Source organism: Phragmites australis, chromosome 5, assembly GCF_958298935.1.
Source record: "Phragmites australis chromosome 5, lpPhrAust1.1, whole genome shotgun sequence".
Classification (NCBI taxonomy): domain Eukaryota; kingdom Viridiplantae; phylum Streptophyta; class Magnoliopsida; order Poales; family Poaceae; genus Phragmites; species Phragmites australis.
Genome location: NC_084925.1, coordinates 10,358,856 through 10,368,565, shown reverse-complemented (window position 1 = coordinate 10,368,565; position 9,710 = coordinate 10,358,856).

Here is a 9,710-nt window from a genome sequence, read left to right as displayed (position 1 = left end):
ATCGAGGAATCCTACATGAGTGATTCCCTTTTGACTGCATGTATGTATCTCCATTCTACATACACAAGAAGTTAAGACATTCAGTTTAATGGCACAAGAATATATACTATTAATGGTACATATAAGACACTTACAGAGTCCACAAACTTAAGAGTTGAACACCGAGGGCGTCTTGGTGGTACAGTTGATACATTTCATCGAAATGAATCCAGACTTCGCCGTCCCTGTGGAGGAAATCACAATGTCTGTATTTGAATGCGAAAATTTCTCTACCGGCCTTCGACTGTTCCAAGTACCAGGCATGGAATCTCCCCATTTGGGTTGTTAGCTCTGACAGGGACTCGACCAGTGGTTCGCCAAGCTTAAAATGCCATACAATTTTTCCCTTTTCAACCTTGGACTCATCATAAAGCGCTTCTTTTGTAAGTCCAGCCAACATTAGAAAGTTTCTTTCTAATTCTTCTTGTTGTTGTAGTGCTCTTTGTTTTTTTACCCTATTGATCAACGTCTTCCTCAATTAGCTTTTACCCATGATGCAGGCGTAGTTAGATTTTTTTGGTGGAGGCCCAGGTCTTGTCATCAAAGAGTTAAGAAACTTGCCGACCACTGCTAGATCTATAGGAATCTTCTCTGGCTCAGTACGTTTGAAGTGTGCAGTGATATCAGCGCTCACTTTTCTTTTGGTTTCCTCCTCAATTAAATCATAAGGCAGAGGAGATGCTGGCTTCTTAGATGCTGCTCACTACTGTGACAAAGTCAATTTCTGAGATGACATCGACTTTCGAGCTTGTGCAGGTGCTACCGGCTTCTGCAACGGGAAAGGCGGTGGCGGCGAAGGGGTTGGTGATATTCTTGGTGGCTGTGGAGGCGGCGGAGGAGGCAGAGGTCCTGTGAGTGCCTGTGGAGGCAGCAACGGAGGAGACAGAGGTGGAGATCTTCTTGGTGCCTGTGGAGGTGGCGACGGAGGTGGAGATCTTCTGGGTGGCTGTGAAGGCGGCGGTGAAGGAGGTGGAGAGCTTCTAGGTGGCTGTGGAGGCGATGATGGAGGAGGCGGATGTCCTCTAGGTGCGTCCGCCGACTCCGAACTAGACCCAAACTCGTCTGTGTCTTCGCCAAATAATATGTCGCGCTTGTGCCACGGGACATAATGGCCTATGTTTTTCGAGAGTCTCGTTTCCCCCGCCTCTCCAGGGTATCCCTGTGGTATCGGACTACCGTTGAAGAGGGTCCCTTCACCCATTGCTCAGTCAGACCCCTAGCCACCGTGGTGGGAACACACAAGACTAGCATGACAAGCTTGCATGGTGTGCTTTTTGTGATGTCGTCCACGGGGTGACGGATTGAGGCTTCTCCTGGAAGCCCTGTGGACGCGCAGCTGCTCCGGGGACCACAAGGGCTCGGTACCAAAGCATTCTCTGTGATGGCTAACAGCTCTTGCCTTGCTTCCTGCCTGGCTTGCTGCATAGCTGCTTCTATTTTCGCGTTTGTCATCCGTCTTTCCTCTGCAAGTTCTTCTTTTATCATGGCCATCATTTCTGAAAAAATTTCTTTTCTTCATTTCTTGTAAGTGTCAGTGTTTTGTTCGAATCCGACCTTCCAAGGCCTCAAACCCTTGCCGTGTGTGCTACTGGTGTGCTCTTTGTTTCCTAGTGCCAGTGTTAGCTCATGTTCTCCCTGTCTGCCTGGAAGGAGCCCTGGGAACACTGGGCGTGGGCATCTCTAATCTTCTGTGTGACTTCTAGTTCTTGTTCGCTTTTGAAGCATAAGGTTCCATCAGGCACAAGATTCACCCCTCTCCCATACAGGTAGTTCTTCACTCGTGGAATCAACTCAACCTTTGCAGGTGTCACACCGCTTTTAGTTACATCTTCTTCCATCTTCTCCCACTTGTCAAGTTTCCTAACGTACCCGCACGAGCCGGTTCTGTGGGGGTATATGTTCTTCTGAGAATTAGTCTTGTTTGCTTCACTTATCTTTTTTTGCTTCCTCCAAATCCATGTACTCCACGAAATCATTCCAAAAATCTTTCAGTGTCGGATAATCATCCCAGTCCGGTGCTCGACCCTTCAAGTGATAATCTCTGTAGAATTTACCCTTAAAATTCTAAAAAAATCTGCCCATTATGACTAGGGTCTGATGCTTCACTTTGGCCATGTTACTTCCTTCACGGTACTCAAACTTTTGTGACAACTTACCCCACATGAAATCCTGGATGGTATCGGGAACCGCCCACTTGTCACCTCGTTTGCCTCTCCAAGTTTTGTAAGTGATTGCGACATGGTCCCTTACGAGACACCCGCATGCTATCTTGAACGACCTGAGTACGTGTAGAGGTTTTATGGGCTACCCGGCTAAATCGACCTCCGTGATGACAAACCGGCCTTCAGGCATCTTGCTGGGACCTCGGCCACGCCTCGGTCCTTCGGACGACTGACCATCCGGCACAGACTCAGTGGTCGGACCCTCCGAAGCATCACTGGTCGGACCATCCTCAGCAGCATCAGTGATCCGAACCTCCAGAGCATCATCAACAGGTTGATTCAGGTTGAGGTATGCACTTGGGCTTTCCTCCTGAGCATCATCCGCGACTGGCGCTTGGTCAGAGGAGGGGCCTTGTATCAGGGGGCACGTCTGTGGGCGAAGACTTGATTTTGCATGAGCCATTCCTGCATAAAAATTCGATCTATTCAGATTTCTTGCAACATCGATATAAGTACAAGTACTAACAAAAAAAAGTTAAATGACAAGGTGAGATCGAGGAAGTGGAGGATTAAACAATTGTAAAGGTTTTTCTTTCGAACACATTTGAGAATTGATCATGTACGTATTAGTCAAAGTGGATGCAACTCACATGCTTAATCATTTGCAATTGTTGAACTCAACGGCCCACGAGTTTAAGGTTCAATTGAGCAATTAAAAAAGGATTATGGGGATGGGACGATAACAGGAAGTAGTCAGCTAGAACATGACAAAGTTAGTTGCAAGCATTTGTTTTTATGTGTAGTTTGTTGCGGACACACGGGCCATCCAAAGGAATATTTTTTGAGTTTTTGTTGGGCATCTTTGTGTACCTTAGAATTCAGCCCATGTACGACATGGGCGAAGAGTTTTATGTTCAAATTTGACATGTATACACAAAATGAAAAGAATACAATTCAAATAGGTACATCATGTGCACACAAAAGGGTATACAGTCTCTTTCCTCTGCCCCTGCTCAACAAAACTCAGTTCATAGAAAACACAAATAAAAACAAATTTGCGCAATATCATTTCACAACACACAAGCTTATTCAACATATAACATGGACTGTTTAAACAAAGCTAACTAAAAAGGAAGCCTGTAGGAAAGTGCATATGCCGGGAATCAGCCAAATGACTGAAGGATGTTGCGAGCAATGATTGTCCTAGTGAGCTCCTCTCTCGATATGCTTCCCTTGAAGTGGTCCATGCCCTTGGCGTTTGATATGCAGTTGGCATTCCATGTCCTCGACTCAACTTCGCGACATGCAGCTCCAATCAAAGAGAAAGATTGTTAAAAAAAATATTGAATATATATACTTTCATAATAGAATATCATATTCTAATTTGGCCATCTTTGAAAATTATCTTAATATGTTAAATAAATTCATCTGCCCTAGAATTTAACAACAACTCAAAGTGCAAAACAGAAAGATTTCTTACTAGACTGCATCTTTGTGAAGACATAAAAGGAAGCACTCTAAAATCCAAAACATGATACAAATATGATTCCTTCATATTATCCTCGTTACTAAGAAATTCAGAACTGATTTCTCACATGATACAAATACGATGGCAATTTCTAAAAATCAGAACTAACTGCTCACATCGGAAAAAAAAGCTAAATTTTCCCCAAAAGCAGAGTGTCCAGTATCCTAAGTAAAATCTGAAATTCAGAACTTACTGCTCTCATCGGAAGATCTGAATCCTTTCCTCTTCCACTCTTGCTACTGAAGCAGGTCCTCCCAGCCGGCGGCAACCTCTTCATCGGCACGGAGTCCATGGCGTCCTACAATGCACGCCGGCTGCTGTGGCCCCATTCCTTGCTGTTCTCACAATGACACAATCTTGGTGTGCCAGCGCCACTTGCAAGGAGGCCACTCTCCCTGGCTGCCATGAGCTCATCTTCCATGGTGGCCTGCAGCATGTCAGCAATCGACATGCGGCTGTCGCGGTTGGGGTCTGATGACGAAGGCCCCCACTTTGGCGGTGAGATCAGATATACCTCTGGCTGAGAGAGAGAGAGAGAGAGAGAGAGAGAGAGAGAGCACTTCTAACAGATGCACAAAATGTGAACTGGAATTGAACAGAAATGTTTCTCTCTTTTTTTGAGGAAAAGCGCAGAGCAACCTTGTTTCAGTTTGTGCGAAAGAACAGAAGCAGAAATCAGCGTGTTTATTATACAGCAACGACCACATTGCGAGCCATCAGATGACACAATAAAATTTCAATTAATACTAGATGTTGCCTCATAAAATTTTTGTGAACACATGGTGGTGGTGCTACTTGCAAAGTCTTGCAAAGTCTTGCATGGTCCCAAGCTCAAACCAGAGGCTGTGTATTGCTAAGCCCAAAACATCCACAAAGATCAAGTTGATTTTCTTCTGAGAGTTGACAAGTTGCTGAAGAATCATTATGATACAAGTAGTGCATAATAATACTTTAGTTCCAACAATATGACATTCACAGCGATACAACTTCAGATAAATTGAATGTTGATTAAAACACCAATTTTGTGGAGCAATGTTATTGCTATAAATTAGTAAGTCACAGATTCAAGTACCTTTCAAACATGCACAGGGAGGCAGCGAGGGTGCACGGGGAAGATGCGACGGCGAATGGCATCGGCTCCGTGGGCGACGGGGATGTCGTCGGCTCCGCGGGCGCGTCAGCTCCGGGGACGGCGATGGGGCCGGCGTCGGCTCCGTGGGCGGGTCCGGGGACGGCGTGCGGGCTCCAGGGAAGAGGACGGGGATGAGCACGACAGGGCTCCAGGGATGGAGACGGGCACGAGGATGGTGATGGGGAGGCGATGGCGGGGAGGCAGCGTTAGCTCCGGGGACGGCGACGGGGATGAGCACGGCGGAGCTCTGGGGATGGCGACGGGCACGGGGATGGCGACGGGGAGGCAGCGTTGTGAGACAGCGGGAATCTAGGGCGTGCAAGGGAGGAATGGAGAGGTTACAGCTAAGTCCTACTTATATAGGGATAGAGTATCAGTGCCGGTTGTATAACCCAACCGGCGCTGATATTTGGAGTATCTGTGCCGGTTTTAAAATTAAGCCGGCAATGATATTTGGTCTATCAGTGCCGATTTTTCCCTATAACTGGCACTGATATTATTTTTACTTTTTTTTGACAAAACATTTTGTTGTATATCTAGGCCTTAAGCTATAATTTTTTTACAGAAACTTATTTATTGTATATTTAGGTTTATAATTTGTGTACTACATCTTCGTTACTTAAGGAAATGTATTTGTTTATAAAAAATTCAAGCTTTATACTCAATAAAAATTAAGGTATATTCTTAGTAAATACGAAATATATCTATAACTATCATAAATTATACAATAGCCCCAATATCGGTCACACTTTTTACATGTCCCTGATACAAATTACAATGAATTCTGAATTAATTATTACATCAAAGCTGCTTTCATTTAACGATTATAGCTTCGTTATGATCGCAGCGTATGTATGTAGGTTCCTCAGTGTCATCAATGAGAGGCAGGTCGACATTCTCTCCGAAAGGAGGTAGGTCATCGTATTGATTGTAGTCTTCCTAGTCGACGACATTCTCAATACCGACAATCTTTCTTTTTCCTTGTAGAACCACATGGTGTTCCTCCTTGTTAACGGGGTCCGTGTCCTTTACATAGAAGACTTGAGTACCATCTTTGGCAAGCACGAATGGTTGTTCCCTGTATCCGACGAGTTTGAGGTTGACGGTAGTCATACCATACTTGTCGATATTCACTCCACCTGGGAGACTGACCCATTAGCACGGGAACAAGGGGACCTTCAACTGTTCTCCATATTGAAGCTCCTAAATCTCCAGTATGAATCCATAGTAGGTCTCCCTGTTACCACCGTGATCGTACGCGTCAATACGGACACTGCTATTTTGGTTAGTGCTCTTATTGTCTTGTGCTCTCGTATAAAATGTATAGCTGTTAATATCATATGCTTTGTAGGTATGAATCGTAGTTGATGGCCCACTAGCCAGTATTTCCAACAGTGCATCATCTGTATCTTTATCCATCATGTGTCTATGTAACCAACTGCCGAAATTATCTCTGTGCGCTCTTGCAATCCAATCGTCTGACCTTATTGGATTTGTGGACCATAGCATTTGCACGTGCGGATTGACATACGGGTCCACTATAGTTGCTTGTTGCAAAACTGTGAAATGTGCTTGGGTGAATGAAACATAATTGTCGAAACAGACTGTATTATGACCTAGCGTCCCTTGCCCCTTAAGCCTTCCCTCATGGCGAGATACAGGCTTACCAATTGCTTTCAAATCCATGTAGTTGATGGCGAACTCAACGACCTCCTCCGTTCCGCAGCCTTGGGCCGTGCAACCTTCTGGTTGACCTCGGTTACGTAAATATTTCTTTAGAATTGACATGAACCTTTCGAAAAGATACATCTGATGGAGAAACACAGGGCCAAGGTACTTTATCTTATTCACGATGTGAACAATGAGATGGGGCATTATGTCAAAGAACGTTGGAGGGAAAGTACTCTCAAGCTGGCATATAGTATGGACCACGTCTTCCTGCAGCTTCGTTAGTTTGCTAGGATCGATGACTTTCTGTGAAATTGCGTTAAAAAACGAACACAACTTTATGATTGGGTCTCGGACCTTATCTGGCACAATACCTCTAATTGCATCAGCAAGCGACTGTATCATCATCATGTGACAATCATGGGACTTCATGCCAACTAACTTCAAAGTTTTCATATTCACTAATCTCTTTACGTTGGAGGAGTAACTGGTTGGAATTTTGATTCCATGCAAGCAACTGCATATGCTCATCTTCTATTCCTTGCTCAGGGTGTAGCAAGCTGTGGGAAGTTTGTTTTCCCCGTTGCCTAGGATTTTAGGATGCAGAATTTTCTTTAGCTTCATATCTTCTAGGTTCAACCGTGCATTGAGTGTATCTTTTGTTTTACCAGGTATGTCCAGTAAGGTACCAATCAAGCTGTCAAACACATTCTTTTCCACATGCATGATGTCGATCGAGCGTCGGACCATCAAGTGCTTCTAAAAAGGTAGGTTCCAAAAAATTGATCTCTTCTTAAACATAGGAGCGAGTTTTCCAGCTGGGAATTTTGTATTGCCTTTCCCCTTTCCAAGGACAACTCTAAGATTCTTTACCATCTTATATATATACTCCCCAATGTGAACCTTCGGAGTGCAACGAGTTTCCACTGTCCCATCAAAAGCTCTTTTATTCCTATGGTACGGGTGATCCGGGCGCAGAAACCTACGGTGACCCATGTAGACCATTTTCTTACAATTCTTCAGCCACAACCCCTCTGTTTCATCCAAGCACCATGAACAACATTGCCTGTAGGTTGAAATGTTCGCATTTGTATTCATCCCACACCCGTACGCCATCTATCCATAGTACAAGGAAATCATCAAGCAATGGTTGAAGATACACATCGATATCGTTGCCAAGTTGATTCAGACCCTGATCATCAAAGGCATCATAAGGAACGTCCACTTCATACACAGCCAAGATGGAAGGTTATAGATATAGAGAGTCATGGGCCAAGTGCTATGACTATTTCTCATGTTGCCGAAAGGATTCATCCCATCCGTACTCAACCCGAACCTTATATTCCTCACTTCAGCTTTGAGTTCTTTGTATTTTGTATCAAAGTTCCTCCATTGCATTCCATCAGCAGGGTGTCTAAGTATTCCGTCTTTCTTACGCCCGTCGGCGTGCTATCGCATCAACTCAGCATTCGTTTTGTTGGCAAATAATTGCGTCAGATGGAAGATTATAGGGAAATACCAAACCATCTTAGCAGGGGGTCTTTTATTCTTACTCTTCTCCCCTACGTCATCGCTATCGATATCGTCAACGTTGCGCTTGTACCGTGATGCACCACAAACGCAACACGCTTCCAAGTCTACATCCCCGTTGCGAATAAACATGCAGTCATTTCGACATGCATGTATTTTCTCTACTTCCAACTCCAACAGACAAATAATCTGCTTGGCGTGATACGTGTTTTTAGGCAACTCGTTGCCCTCTGGAAGCAAGTCCCTCGTGAATCGTAACAACTCGTTGAAGCCCTTATCAGACCAACCATTGCTAGACTTCATTTGCAGCAATGTCAGCACAACATGCAACTTGTTGTGCTCTTCCTTACAGCCCGGGAATACCAGTGTTTTAATGTCCTCCATCATGTGCTGGAACTTTTCGTGTTGCCTATCACCGGTGAAGTCTACCTCTGCATTGCGCAACATTTCGTGTAGCTTGTCATCATCATTACCGACAAAAGTATCTTCGAACGCCGACATATCGATATCTTCATCAGCCGTTATGTCATTGCCTCTGTCTTCCTCGACAGTGAGCTACTCTTCATGCACAACCTCCTCATGTTCACCGTGCACGGTCCAACGGATATAGACAGGCTTGAAACCCCTGCGAAACAAGTGTGCACGGATCTGCTCTATGCCTGAGAACTGCTTCTCATTCTTGCAATCAACGCACGAACATCATATATAGTGATCATCACTCTTATTTTTTGGCTTTCTGTACGTCACGGCAGCCCTCAAAAAGCATCCACGCCATGAAAGAACACTTGGCCACGACGGTCAGACCTGTACATCCATGTTCGGTCCATCTACAAATTTATGATTATCATTACGTTTTAGCAATCAATAAAAATCCAATGAAATGATAACCATGCAATAGTTCAAAGTGCACATCTAATTTATTGAATTACCTCGCATCTTGATTGCTCCATGATAGATGGCCCATCACCTTCTGGCACTTGGTCTCGGTCGGAGGAGGACCCACCTTCTAAATATTGCGACATCCGCTTGCGACTAGCGGGTAGATTTGGCATCCCTACAACACAATATTCATATTCAATATGTTAATCTGTTTAGAGGTAATTTTAATCTTTTTAACTAATTCAATACTACAAAATTGGAGCTAGGTTTTAATCTATTTAGAGGTGATTTTAACATTTTTTCCTTAAATCACTGCTACAAAATTGGAGATCTAGATAACAATGGCATAATCACATACTCGATTAGAACTCAACTAGAGTATTAATTGGAATTATTGTTAAACATTTAATAATTTTCTGAATTAATTACGCTTAAGCAAAGCTTAATCCTACTTAGAAAAAACTAAAAAGATGAATATTATGTTTATCATGAGTGTGAGTATTTTTAATGAACAGGTAATAAACTAAAAAGATTAACAAAATTGGTGAAACCAATAATTAATTATGAATTATCGATGCTTAAACATATTTTATTAACCATTGAAATTTAAATATATATTTCATTGCTCCTAGCATTTTTAACATGTAGAGTATGCTAAAAAAAATCTAACAAAATTAGTTTCATAATTTTTGGAGCAATATTCATTTTTCTACACATTTTACAAATTTTCAGCTGATTTAACCATTGAACAATAATTCTATTTTGCATTTTT